The sequence below is a fragment of the Chiloscyllium plagiosum genome, unplaced genomic scaffold (genome assembly GCF_037043375.1).
Source record: "Chiloscyllium plagiosum isolate Xiang-an unplaced genomic scaffold, Cpla_swu_hap1 HiC_scaffold_17, whole genome shotgun sequence".
NCBI lineage: Eukaryota > Metazoa > Chordata > Chondrichthyes > Orectolobiformes > Hemiscylliidae > Chiloscyllium > Chiloscyllium plagiosum.
In genome coordinates this window covers 26,792,822-26,807,790 of record NW_028270155.1, presented here as the reverse complement: position 1 = coordinate 26,807,790, position 14,969 = coordinate 26,792,822, and the positions used below count along the sequence as shown (strand labels likewise).

At 32.6% G+C, this 14,969-nt stretch overlaps 1 long non-coding RNA gene across 3 annotated transcripts in view; it reads right to left on the bottom strand.

The window, feature by feature from the left end:
• LOC122558284 (uncharacterized) overlaps nt 1-11,488 on the bottom strand; it is a 37,434-nt gene extending 25,946 nt beyond the window's left edge. For 2 of the 3 annotated variants that reach the window (XR_015759859.1, XR_015759858.1), the window contains exons 1-2: nt 11,344-11,488; nt 3,418-3,518 (exon numbers count right to left, since the gene is read on the bottom strand). This is a non-coding gene — a long non-coding RNA (uncharacterized LOC122558284). The remainder of the gene's footprint in view (nt 1-3,417; nt 3,519-11,343) is intronic. The other variant, XR_015759861.1, reaches the window with a different exon arrangement.
• Nucleotides 11,489-14,969: the final 3,481 nt, after the last annotated feature.

Sequence of the window (14,969 nt, the reverse complement as noted above, 5' to 3'; positions counted from 1 at the left end):
GGCTCTAAATCTTTAATGTTACACACCATGCTCCAGCTCAACACTTCTGGAGGAGGATAAAAAATATCATGCCTCTAATCACAGCATACACGCAGTACTGCTCATGCACCTATGTGGGTTTCTGTATGCACTTGTTCTTCTGCAATGTACATGACACATCTCATAAATAAATTAAGATAAGACGTTGCATGGTAAACCATCAATTTACATTTTTGCTAATTTAAATTGTACCTTAAAGTACGATGGATACTTGCTGAAAGAATTGAATGCTGCACTGTGGATGACCGCAAAGCAAGATATAAACCAGTTAGAAGACTGTATATAAATTATTTCATGTTTCTGTCACCTCCTCAGCTCCTGGACCACAAGGCCACATTAAATTTATTCTTTCAAGTGCTTTTTGGGCCCCAGAAAGGCCTGCTATGAAATAATCAATCTATTAAATAAATCATTCCATGTGTTAGTGATTGACATTATTGCAAGAACATTAGAAAATATCAGGATTTATTCTTTTTTGAAACTGTTTATAGCTAAAGAGATGATTTACTGATCCTAAAATGATGCATTATGAATGAAATCATAAACAGACTGAAAGGCAAGATAGTGTGTGCAAGCATTTTAAGTTGCCTTGATATATTTTTGTGGAAATGTGTATCAGTACCAATGAAATAATAGCTAAAGACTATGCAAGTAATATGCCAACTTTATTCCATTTCCACTTCCAGTTTATTTTTAAATTCTTCATTTTAATTGTGGTCATTTAAGTCTCACATTTTAAAGGCACTTTAATCTGCAGCAACAAACGTAGTACAGATACGATAATGAAATATCAGCCCTGGAACTGCAAAACACTTTTCAATTCAGTCAATTTTCCTTAATGGAATAGTTGAATGTTGCAACTGTATTACTAGAAGTGCAAGTTCTAACCAAAATTACATATTTTACTCTTTGACTATATTGTATTAATCATAACCACACGAAACATCATGCACCCTGTGGCTGTTGTGGTAGTTTTAACTTTCTCACAAAAGATTCAGCCATCAACAGTATTTTAAATTTATATTTTGTGAAGTGAGCCAAGAACTTCATTACCATCAAGATCGTCATATATATCCTTTTTCATAAACATATATCCTGTGGAAAAAAGTTCCTCTAATTGGGTGAGATTTGACTGCTTGATGAAACAACATCACAGTTATTAAACTGAGGTTTTCTGCACCGTTTTCAAATATTGGATGCTGTAAATAACAAAAGGATTGCTATTTTGCTATTGATGCTATCTGAGGCTAATGCAGCATCATAGATGTAATAATATGAAACCAAGCCCCTTCCTCTTATCATAAGCAAGCCCCAGTCTTCCAGAATTAACCATTTTTTTGGCTGCTCACATGACAGCCTCATATCATTCGTAAGATGTACCAAAGGGTCAAGTTACATTTCAATACAAGATTATTTTTCACATATTTTTGTCATTTCTACAGTTTGATTTTCTTGGTAGAATTTTACATTTATTTTGAATTATTCTTTGCCTGAATATTTACAACCTGATTTGACAGTAAAAGCAAATTCGTTTTTCTTCAGATATATCTGAAGTTTTTATGGATTTTTCATTCATATTAGAATGTACTAATCCTGTAACTTCGATACATAAAATGAAAAAAAAATGCATCTTCTCAAAACCTAAAGGATAAGTCTCCATTATATTAAAATATTAATTTTGTGGTATTTGGTCTGTAAAATGTTCAAATACAGAACATTATAATTCAGCACGCTGAGAGTAAAACAGCAGTTTTGTGCATTGTGATCTTAATGCATGCATATTTGATGTATGCTTATATCCAACAGCTATCCTTTCCATTTTTGGTTGTGCACTAATATTAAACGGAAACAGCCAGAAATGTGACAGCCAATGTTTTTCAGAGAGAAATTTATTCCATCCTGATACTGGTACTTTTACACATTTAAGCTGTGGTTTACTGCATTTCTGAGTAGAAAATTGCTTGGTATTTAAAGCCTCTGACCTATAACCTGCACAGTACACAATCCCACATCCATACTAATACAAGAGTACATGATATTCAGCAAAGATATTGCTTGCAAGCTTAGAAAAAGTATAGCATATACAAACCTGTAATAGCTTCACATCAGAGATGAAACTGCTAACAATATAATACATAGCTGGATAATGAAACAGGCACAGGAGATAAATATCTCAACAAAATGCAGGCATTAAAAAACGATTCCATTGCATACAATTTAACTCAGTATTCCTTAGTTTGCATTTTATTTGTTTAAATTCTGCATGTGATAATTGATTTACAATAATCTAGTTTCTCAAATTTATCAAAAAAAACCTATTGGTTTGTGTGTGAATATAAAAGAATTATTCAGGGAAATGAAAATATCTTTTACAATATGGTCAGTCTTCACCATAATTCTTGCAAGTATACACTAATGATAGGGCAAATATGCAACATATGAAATATAGGGTCACATTTTTAGAAAATGTGATCAGCTTATTCATAAGATTTTTTTATTCAACTAATACATTTGTACATATATAAAATACATTATCTAAAATGTGTGTTTGCGTATATTAGTTCCTTCTGCACATTATTGCTATTTTGCATAAAAACGAACAAGAGTAGGAAAAGGGTTTGAAATCAAATCATGACAATGGCCCTAAGGGTGGCACAAACTATTTCTAATTGTTTGCTTATTGACACCAATTTATCACAGGGCACTTACTGAATAAAGGTTTCTGCAATACATGACACTTCGTTATGTCAGTTTTTACCTCCTGTTACAGCCCACATTAGAAAGAAGTGCGGAAAACTCTCAGACCAGAAATGAGCAGCCTATTAAGATTTGAAAAGCTGTCATCCAAACAGAAAAGACTTGCGTCAGCCACAGAGGATATATTTTAACTGCCTGTCCACAAAACTTTAATAATGCTGTCTTGCTCTAATCTGTGCGAGAAAGACAATTTTACTTCTTCTATTAACCTGAAGTGATTACAATGACTTGATGGTGTTGCCTTATTTCATGGAATATTAAGTTCAAATTCTGTTCACTGTAAGAATGATAAAAGTAACTAGTACTATATGTGCACCCACCCCTTCCCAAAAGAAAAGAATAGCCCTAAGTGACAGAAATATTTTATTCTCATTGCAAGTATGATGTAATCTATCCATGGAATGGTTTTGTCAAATTAGCTTTAATGAATTAGGAGAAGTACATCTGGTTACTGTATATTTTCATATCAGATATATCTAATTCTTTGTTTGGAAATCCACATTCAAATGGAGTCATTTCAATGCTGAAAATTTATTGCATCACATTAAAATATTTCTTCATATAAAAGGACATATAGTAACATTGACCACTAGTGTCACTACTGCTTGGATTCACACTTACTTTACAGAACTATAGGCTTGTGGTATAATGCATTTGCATTTTATTGGTGTTGGTTTTGTGAAATGTACTTAAATGGCTTTTTTCATAGAAGAAGCTGGTACCTATAATAAACAAACAAAATGAAGCTACATGTTAATTATCATATGAAAGAGTAATACCTTAATATATAAAATAAAGGCAATATTATTTTGGTGATAATATGCATATTAAACTGATGATTCAATATTTCTTAATCATTTACAAAGCTAGTTTCTCTTTTTAACCAAATTGACAATTCGTGCCTACCATATATAGGTACATGATTTGAATGAAAAATTGTCCGGTACTCAACTATGGGAACATTGCTGAAACAACCTCTAACCAATTACAGCATTTATTTTAAAAGATATATCAGTTTACAACATAAGAAAAGCAGGATGCTTTCAGGCAAACACATTAAGCAATACACATTCGATATAGCAGCCTACATTCTACCGGCTGTGCTCACGTTGAACAAAATAAGTCATAAACAGTATTTCAATTACTAAACAAAATGAATTGGAGAAAAATTAAGGGGAGAATCTAACAAATATAAGATTAAAATAGAATTATAAAAATGACTGAAATACACAATGAAAGAGATAGATTGAGTGGTGGAATTCTTTGATGTCTGGATTCCAATTATACCCCTGACTGAGTTCAAAGAAAATATGAAGAAGGTATATTTTAGAAGGCACTATACACATCTTTGGTCTCAGCACTAGTTTACCCTCATTTCTATATGATTCCTAGGGCTGGCATTTCTTCATCAAAATACTCTAATTTGATTCACACTTTGAAAAATAAATGCTTTTTCAGCTGTCATATTTCCTTTACAAGCCATTCACTAGGTCCAAGAAAAAAATAATGGGATGAATGAGACTGCTATATACAAACTTCATAATTTTCAGACTAATTTGAACAAACAAAACAAATGTGAGTCGTTGAATACAATGCAATCTATTCCATCCACAATGAAATTTTTTGTAGCTTCAGTTACTGAGCTGAAGTATATGAATTAAAATGTAAAAATTTACTTCAATTAAAATGTACTTTCTATTTAGAATGCACATTACATTAATAAAGAATCAAACTAAATTGATGAATGATTAAATCATCTAACAAAATATAAAACTGGAAGACTAAAATGTATCAAACACCCATTTTATAAATATGCAACGTTACAGCACAATACACATTAAAGATTTTAAAAGAAATGTTTTATCTAGTGATTTGCACTTTAATTTTTATACATTATAACTTAGCAAAGATTATTCTTTAAATGTATTGTATTTCAGAACAAAGATTAGTATGCAACATCAATTCTAAAGTGAATCTGTAGTTGATAAATAATAAACCAAACACCTTTATGCTGCAAAGACACTACAGTACTTATTTGTTAAAATTGCTAAATTAATTTATTTTTGCCAGTAGATGACTAGTATAGCAAACACTTTAATACAAGTAAAAATATGAATATTCGCAAATGATACGGATGCATTATAACCATTTAGGTACAAATGTCAATGCCTCCATTTTGTAAGGTGCTTCTCTATTGCAAGTTAAATAAAGGAAACATGATTTTATGTTCATTGCTTAAGGTAGCATTTTCACAAATACTTATTAGGATTTGGTTGATTGTTTACAAAAAAGCCCCTGCTAACTATAATAAAACCTCCCACAGGTAATAAGAAATATATTTGATAGGCATTAAACACAAAAGAATGGTTGCAGCAGCCAAGTTTAGTAAGCAAGAGAAGTAGAAAAAACACTGCGGAATAGATAACAAGGACATGCTTTTTACTTGAGAATAAAGCATGCCATGCAGAAGCAAGTGATGAAATTATTGCTAGCTGAATAGGATAATTTCCACTCATACCAAAGACATCCAGTGTAAATCGCAAAACGTTAACTGACCGTTTATCGAGAATTTCTTATTTAACGATGGAAATATTTAGACTCATAAAGCTATTGTATAAAAATTACATTAATTTAACGAATAGGAAAGGTAGATGCTTTTTTGACTTCATCCCATAATCTAGTCACACATTCTGTACATACGTTGTTTGAAATCGTACACATACCAAAATAAAATTAATAGCAACCTCAACCATGATAGAATTCTTTATTTTCATGCCGTATATCAGATATTTTTAGTACCTTCATTTAGAGATAAATCAACACATTAGGTGAATGTGAAAAATGTTAATCTAAATTCTACAAACCTAAGTGTCACGACAAGCATGTATGCTGCATTGAGCATAACAAGACGAAAGGGGTTATTGACACTCTGTTGTCTCAAACCACTCTGAATACATTTCACATTTCATCAGTTTTGTCTTTCCTGCCACGGGTGAAGGCGATCAGAGCAGACACCCATTAGATTTTTCATACAATTTTTTCATGACACGTTGGCAGGATGATGGCAATTTTGAAATCTTACCAAATGAGAAAATGTCAAGAATTGAACTGACATCAATAGTCGTCAAGGAGACAGGCAATATAAAAATAAAGCTTACTTAATTCATAAGTAATCAACATTCCTTTTATAGCAATAAAAAAATTAGAGATTATTTTGGAAAAAAATCTATCTTCATTTACCAAAATGCAGCAAATTACCTGAGCTATTCTTTGTTTCATTTACATCTAATATAAATATGATTCTTCAGGGAGTCCACAACATAATATAATAATAACAAAAATGCATAGTATAGAACATTAAACAAAAAGGCATTGCTTTTTTTGGGTTCAGCAAATCTAAATTTGAGTGATTCTGTTTAAAAAAAATCTGAAAAGAATTAAAAGTAATGCCTGTGTATATTAGCATAAAAATCATTAAATAAAAAGGCAGTAATAGCAAGAAGATGGCACAATTTTGAACAAAAACACAATTAGCTGGACCCTGGGAAAAAAAACTCATAAAAATGTATTGGAGAAACAGTTAATTTCTGAAAAAGTCAAAAGCACTATGAAGCTGTCTCTGTATTTGAAATAATAGTCTAATGTATGTATCATACATATGCATTGAAACATACAACTACAAAATCTTTCAAGGATAATAGTCAGAATGCTCCTTTGTTAGCATGAGTCAAATACAATATCCTTCTGTATTTATTGCTGTTTTAGAATTAAAACTATAAACAAAGAACATTTACAGTAGAGAAAATATGCCACTACCTTCTCCAGGTTTTAAAAACTAAGAAAATTGCCAATATATCACTAGATTCCAATAAAAAATCCTTTGTCTAAAAAGCTCTCATTTTACACAATAGTGAGATACGCGAAGCCTTAAAATCAGATTTGACAAAGCAGAGAAGATAGACTGCAATGCCATCTACAGGCATTAATTTGCACAAGCAGCCATTTAAAATCATGAACTCAGGTCTTTAAAAATTTAATATTATTTGCTCACAAAACAAAAGTATGGACTGTAGTTATTTATAATTATATGGTAAAGACATCCATTAATTATATGCAATTTAGTAGTGCCTTATATTGTATTTCTTACTTACTCAAAATGTGAATAGAATGGTATCAATGGGAGTGTAGCTTTTAGTTGAACACTATTTATGTTGGAAATGCATAGCAAAATGTTCGATAAATAAATTGACTTTGCATTTCACTGTCCACAGAAATTTATTATTTAGTACAAATATAATGAGCCTAATTCAAGCTCACTGATTCAACTGAAGAAACAGGATCGTGTGCATTCATTTTCAACATTTCTGGTATTGTTCAGCTTTGGAACAATCATTAACTACAAATTTCTAAAGGCATACAAACACCTTATAAATATATGGTAACGTTCAATGACAAAACTCAGGGTCAAAAGAGTTAAGTCATTATACTGTTACTGAGGAAGGCAAAAAGGTTTCAGGAAGAAAAATCTGGAAGGTATTCAGTTGGGGTTGACCGAGCCAGACTAGTAGTCAGTATTAATTTCCTTTCAGTTATTTTTTACGTAGTACCATTTTTGTAGTCAAGAAAAGGCTTATCCTATGTTATTTCATGGTAATATATAGTAATCATAGCCATGGAAACACAAGTGACTACTAGTGTGCAAGATGCACTGAGTTTAATAAAACTCAAAAGCTATGATATACATTAATGATCCAGGAAGCCACTTCTTCTGCTACATCCATCATCAACACAAAAAAATGAAGACTTTGACAGCATTATAGAATTACTTCTGATCTTGTCAGTAATTTGTAGCTTATAATTAATATTATAAAAATCTGTATGAAAACTGCAAAGTAGGAGTTGCTTTTTTTATATAGCCATATTAAAAAGAAAATTACTACACACTCCATAAATTGTTCATTGTTAGAGCATGCATGAACATGTACTAAACATGCAAAACTATGGAATAAAATTTAAAACTCATCTAAGAATACGTTTTGGTTGACAACTGTGCTCAATTGAATAACATTGCAAGATTTGTTAGTTTAAATGTTAATAATTACAGATGATTAGATTTTGAACCAAGCTCTTGAAAGGGGAAAAGAATAGTTTTACATGTGAATAAAATATGTGGCATATTGTAAAGGAAGAGGCATCAGGTTTATTAAAGTTGCCTCTGTAGTTCTAGAAATTATTCATCCTGCTATTTTTGTGCATCTGTTTATATCAATACTCTTATAGATATATGTTTCGTCATTAAACTGAATTGTTTATTCAAGACATAATGTTAAACTTTCTGCAGTGGCACGTTTTTAGTTCAGTCCGATTTTATATTAATAAGGAATCTACTCTATGATTGATCAACAATAAAGAAGGTGTGGAACTTCCAAAAATGTTGATAGAGAATAAAAATCAGAAACAAATCAGCAATTTGTGATATGCACATTAACTTCAAAAATATTCACTGAAGATCATGGAGAAGACAAACCTTTAAGAAAGCATATAAGGATCTTTGAACCTGACCAAAACCAACAAAATCTAGTGTTTTAATTATTGAAAAAATTAGCAAAACATAGCACCTACACAGCTATGCTGGGTAGTCTAAAATACTATTTTTCTGTCTGCGCAATGCACAGAGTCTGCTAAAATTATCAAGCCATTCGGTCAGCTGAAAATGTCACAAACGTAAGTAATAAATTTTAAAATAATGTACAGATGAATTACAATATTGTGTTAATACAAGTCAGTGTCTGGTTTAGGTGTTTAAAAAAAAGGACAACAAAAACACTTTTAAATTTGCTATTTATGCTCAAATCATTGCTTCGTACATTTCAGTCCGAAACAAACATCAAGCCAAATTGTAAGTTGCTGTTATATCGTGTTAATTCAGATTTCTGATCTGCTTTTCTAATTATAAATAATTCTTCCTAAAATCCGTGTTACCAAAATATTTTGGAAAAGTAATTTAAAATATCCATTATCATAAATTGTCCACAATAGACTAAAAGAAACTGTAATTTATGCAGTTTATGCTACCAGCAACATTTGTTCAAGAATAAGTATTCATCACATAACATCTTTTGCTAAATATTAAAGCCTGTACCTGTGTTAAAATAAACTAATTAATCAGTAATAGGCCCTAATTAACTTACTGCCTTTTCAATGATGACACAATGAACGGAATCACCTGTGCTGTGATAAACAATAACTTTACTGAAATTTCCTAATACTTAAATGTTGTATTTTGTATAACAGCAGCTCCATACCTCAATAGTTCAAATTGAGTTACTACAAATAGCCAACTATTAAATCTGTAAATAAACTGAAAAACCCCAAATGATCATGTGGAGTTTACAGCAGATGGGGATGGTACAGAACAACTACTATCACCTTTAAGGTAACAATAGATTCATTGTAAAGAAAATGTCTTCACTGCATGGCAACTGGAAAAGACATAACTAGTTATGTTTTTAATAGTGTACATACATGAAGATAAGAATTATGTCAAGTTCATGTTGAGACAACCATTAAATCAATATACCACAATAAAAGTGTTTAAATGAATAAAATACATGGTGGAAAGTATTTTACTACATTGCATCTGAGACATCCAAATTGCTTATGATCAAAACCTGAAAGTACAGGAGTACTCAGAAATAACCATCATAGATTTATGATTACTGAAGATCAATATCAGTTATTGATTTGTAAATTACTAATGAAATCAGATGAGTATTTCCTTTTCTCTAGTATATATTCCTCAATTGATGTAACACGTTTTTCACTTTTTTATCTCACATCAGTGTGATGTTTGCTTTTGGTAACTGGGGAATTACTGTTGAATTTTATAGTTAACCAATAATAAACCACAAACTTTAAAAAAAACTACTGCTGTTGTGAAGAACGGTGGTGGGGGGGGGGGGGGGGGGTGGTGGAAGGGGTTCATGAAATATCATGCTGCAATGTATGCATTAATCTGACATCACTTTTTGCAGGCTAAAGTAAAGTGTTTTCACATTCTGATATGGCTAGTGAAATTCCTAAGAAATCAAAAATTACTATCTGAAGTTCTGATAAAGACACGCTCTCATCATTGACACCTCCGGGCAAGGCCATCTAATAGGGACAAATTGCCAATGACTGCCCAAGCAACTACCACAGACTGCTGATTTGTGGATTGATACTGATGTTTAATGATCCCCTTGGGTGGATCAATAGTAATAATCCTCTTTTCTGCCTTTCTTTCTTATTGGCACTACAGACTAGGGTTTCGGTGGGAGCTCTGTCACAATTGTAAGCTTACAGTGTGTTGCAAAGCAAACATTCTACAAGTTAAAACACCAAGTAGAGAACAAACAGTTTCATTCTTTACACATAAAAACTTTTATTTTCCTTGATTTATGGCATATAAAAATTAATAAATATCTGGTATATCTGTGTAAAGCAAGGAATTTTTCCCTACATTTCTAAATTTTGTCTGAATTGTTATATTTTTCACTGGCAGGCTATATTTTATCTTTTAAAATTACTTGTATTAGAAAAACCATGTAGAAGTTAAAATTTGGAAATATTTTCAATTCAACAAAAGTAACAGTAATTTTGACATTTAAACTAAATTCTGTCAACTCTCAACAAATATGTATGTAGGGAGCCGGGGAAAACCTTTTATAGAATCCAGACTTCAATTGCAAACACATGTCTGTTTTAGTCACTCGTGGCAATATTGTTATAACTTAGCTTTAGATTTGTTAAATAGAAACACTATAGATTTACTATTATTAATAAATAAAAATACCAACCATAATACAAGTAGAAATATGTGTTATATACTTAATTCACCTTCTTTTATTTACATAAATACTGCTGTAGCTTCTGTAAAATTCAGCAATAAATTTTGATTGTCAAGCTAAGCTTCATGTTTAATAATCATAAAATTCCATGCAAATAGATTCAGGTTTAAAAATTATGATGAAGTAAAGTGAAAACAAATAAAACTGAGAAGTACTATCATTTTTTTTCTTAAAATTTCAGCCTTAATAAAGAATACATTCCGACAGCCCCTGGCACTAATCAACCTTATACGGTAAATCAAAAATCCTCTCCTTCTTACTTGCATAAGCGATCACATTCAATTCATTACATCATTATGTCATATCCATACTAATCTCTGCCCTCACACCTCCGTGGCTTTGACATGCAAATGAGCTAGAAAAGCGCACATTAAAAAACAGTGCAATCATGTCATGATTCTGAGCTTCAAGCCCCCCTCTGCACACAGGGTTTGTGATCAGAAGAAACAACAGCAATCTGTTGAGGATCAGACGCTGAGGCAAGGAGGAGGGGAGATGGATACACACATACACGTGTCACAAACGCAGCCTCTGTGCCTACTTTGCATATTCACATGATTTCCATGCTCATCTGCTTTGGCAGTGAAGTACAAGTTTTTTTAAAGTCTCGCACTCTGAAGACATAAATAAAACGAGGTAAGGGATAGAACTGCCTTACCTCAGCTTGTTTGCCTTGTGCTCTTGCCTTGGAATTCCCTGTGGCTGCTTTGAATTTTGAGCTCCATCCTTCAAGGTTTTGCTTTCCCCTCCTCTCCCTGAGTTGTGACTGGTATATAAAAAATAAAAAGACAACTACATGTTAAGCCAGCAGGCAAGACATCATGAAGCCTTGGATAGGGGGAGGGAAGAGAGGAGGGGTGGGTCACAGTTAAACGCTTTACAAAGGAAAACCTGAAGGCTTTCACAACTTGTAAGAGTCACTTTTCCAGACGGTGCTCTGAGGAGTTGGTGGTTGGGGCTAGAACCACAATACAAACATAAGCCTGGGGTTAGAAAAACTGAAAGCAAAAATTACATACGTGTATATATTCAAAACTGGGTTCTCTTAGTACAAAAATAACCAATAAATAAATAAATATTCTAGGCACAAATTCAGACCAAAATATCACTTAAAGAGGTAGACTTTGGATTGATTGAGCATACTATAAGTGAAAGGGTTTAATCACATGTCTGGACACTTTCTTCAGTCCAAGTGAATTTGACAAAAACATTTATGACAGTGGCAGTAGCAACAACAGACAACCATGGTTTTCTTTTCCTCAAAAAAATCTCCTATTTTAAAGGGAAACTAAATTTTATTTTTGATTAAAATGTAATTCCAAAATAAAATATCCAAGAGTTGATAAATTGCTCATTTGTTTGAAGAAGTCAGCCATATTGAGAGTAAACCAAATTTTAAAACAAAAATAGTCATATTAAGAAATAAATATGTAAGCAGGGAAAAGCTTGGCTTAATTTGCCCAAAATGTGCATGCAAGTGCGTAGTTTCATTCAAATCAAAGAGGCAATGTAGAAAAAAATAAAGCAAGAGACAAGCTAATGCCCCTTATTTCCTTTTTCTGTTGATGTACTTCTTTTATCTACTATGCCCAGAACAGCATCACATGGTGCTGCAGATAGTGAGTAAGGACTGTGGTTTGCTGTGTTGGCTGGTGGGGGTGGGGGCAGTTGGAGGTTAGAGTAGAGAATGAGAGAAAAAAACATACATGTACAGACAAACACACATATACACTTAACAGATACACAAAGGGAAAAAAGACAAAATTTGCATGCTGGACTGATCTGACAGAATCTTCAGCTTGCTTTCCCCTGGTTTTAGCCTGAAGACGCATGACCCTGCTGTGGCGAGCAGCAGCCGTGGAGGTGACCTCATGCTAACCAGCCTGTTAGAACTAATAAGGTACACCCATAAGCGACACCACTGACATTATGCTTTCCTGCAGAATTTATCTATTTATTCACTAGCGGGATCTAAATTCGCTGTTTCTTGCAGCATTATATATCATTATACCTCCAAGACAATTTTGGCTACAATACACTTCTGTAAGCTAATTATCAACAGCATCAAACAGAGAGATTGCAAATGGCTGGTTCAAATGGACGACAGTCCAAAGATGCTCTGAGATAATTTTAATTCTACTAATTTCAACACGAGTAGTTTCAAGGAAAGCTATTTCTCCGCTGACAGCATGTCAGCAAACATTTACATTATTTTTGTTTCTTCCTCTCCCCTCGCTCTACTGAAATCCACCATTTTGTGATCATCGCAGTTTCCTATTTGCATGCTCTGAGATGGTGGCAAGCAGGGGAAAGAAAAAGACAGTATGAGGAGTGAATGTCAAAGCCCACTTCTGGCATTTGCTCATTTAAATTCAATCATGCAACCTTGCAGGAGCTGAAAAATAGATGGCCTGCATTATGAATTTCTGATCAGCAGACTGATAGGTTATGAGAGAGGACAGTAATCCTATTGAACAGCCTTTTTCCAAGCTAGGGCGTGAGACAGCTGCCCTTCAGAGATTGTTATTTTTCCTTACCCTCCTATTATTTTAGCATTTTAGCCCATATTTTACTGAATGTGACATGAATTATTGCTGCTTATATTTGCATCTGAAGCTTCATTGATGTGCCGACATTCATCACGAAGACCATTTTAAAATTAACTACATGCCTTTTTTTGTTTACACTTTAAAAGCTCAATATATTTCAAACTCAACTATTCTTTATGGTTTTTATTGCTAAAGATAGGAAAATAAATGCTAGCAAATGCTAATGTATATTTGAAGATCCATTTAATTCGAATCATATTTTTTTCTCACACAAGCCAACAACATAAATTTATAACAAAGGTGTTCAAAATACATTTTATTTTCAAGAAACTCAACAGGATACACAAAAATGAAGAGAGAAAAAGGAAAAATAAATACTAGTTAGAAAATATTTCCCTTGTTTAATATTTAGCATAATGTTGCAAGCCTACTCTTAAATCGAAGCGCTAAGCTTTCAGTGCATCTTACTTATATTCTGCTATTAGACAAAGGATTAAGGCAAATCTATAAATCCTAAAACACAAAAATAAAGTAGATTAAAATGCAAAAGCTATAAAGACATTAATGGATAGCAGGAATATTTCAATCAAATAATCTTTTTTATCAGTAGGTACAAAGTAAAATGTATTAAATTAAAAATAAATGATAGTTATGGCTTAGAATATTTTTAATACAAATAATGAAATCAGTCACCATGCAGTTTTCTTCATATTAAACTTGATAATGGCCCATCTTTGGGATTTTGTAGTTTAAAATCTTTAGAACATTTCTTTAAAAATATAATTTAAATCTCTGTTAACTCTATAGAAAATTCCACATCATGTGAATAAAATCTGGGCAAGCCAGTAATTATTTATGGCATTTGCACGATATGAATTAAAGAACTGTTCCAAAGACGTCAGCAGAATTCTATTTTGACCATGGTGCCACCACAAATGGAGGGTTTGCACAGCCAAAATGAACACAAGATTCCCCTCCCAATGTTGCTGTGAATACAAAGGGTGAAGTCATCTGCGATCATATTCTGGACCCCTGTTTCACTCTCTGGTTGATTAAAAATATAGCTAAGAGAAAAATGAGTTTTTCACCTTTGCAAATTATTACTGGATGAATTTCTCTTGTTAAAATTAATGCAGCTTTATAAACCATTCATAGATGCAACTCTTAAATGAAAACATAGATATAACAGTACAATTTGCAAATAAATATTTCTGTAATTTGATCTGGTGTTGTATTTATATTTTGAATTGTTGATAAATAATGCTTTTTTCTGTCAATTTTCTTCACACTACTTATGAAGGAGATTATTGTTTGTTGGGGAATGACTCCACAGACCCAGTAGCCTTGCATTATTTCAATCAAACATGAGAACAAACTGGGCTATTTGGTCATGAGAAGCATCACAATCCAACCTATCAGCAGATACTACGCATGCACACTTTCAGCCGCCGTGCAAACAGTAGAAATTCCAGCAATTTTGTTCCCCTTAACAAAGACATGCTGAAGCCAATTGTAGTACGTTCCTACTGTTTCCATTGAAAGGATGACGTGTGGTTTTAGATAATTCTTCTTGGGTAGTTTGAGAAAGCGTTTTTGAAAATCTTATCTTTTAATTGGACAGGGTCGTAGAATTGTGTACATTCTTAAAGGCATTTGGCAACTTATCTTGTACTCGGACCCTTGCACCCTATTGTCTGAGACTAATGAGGACATAGCTATAAATGCAGAGCATTAA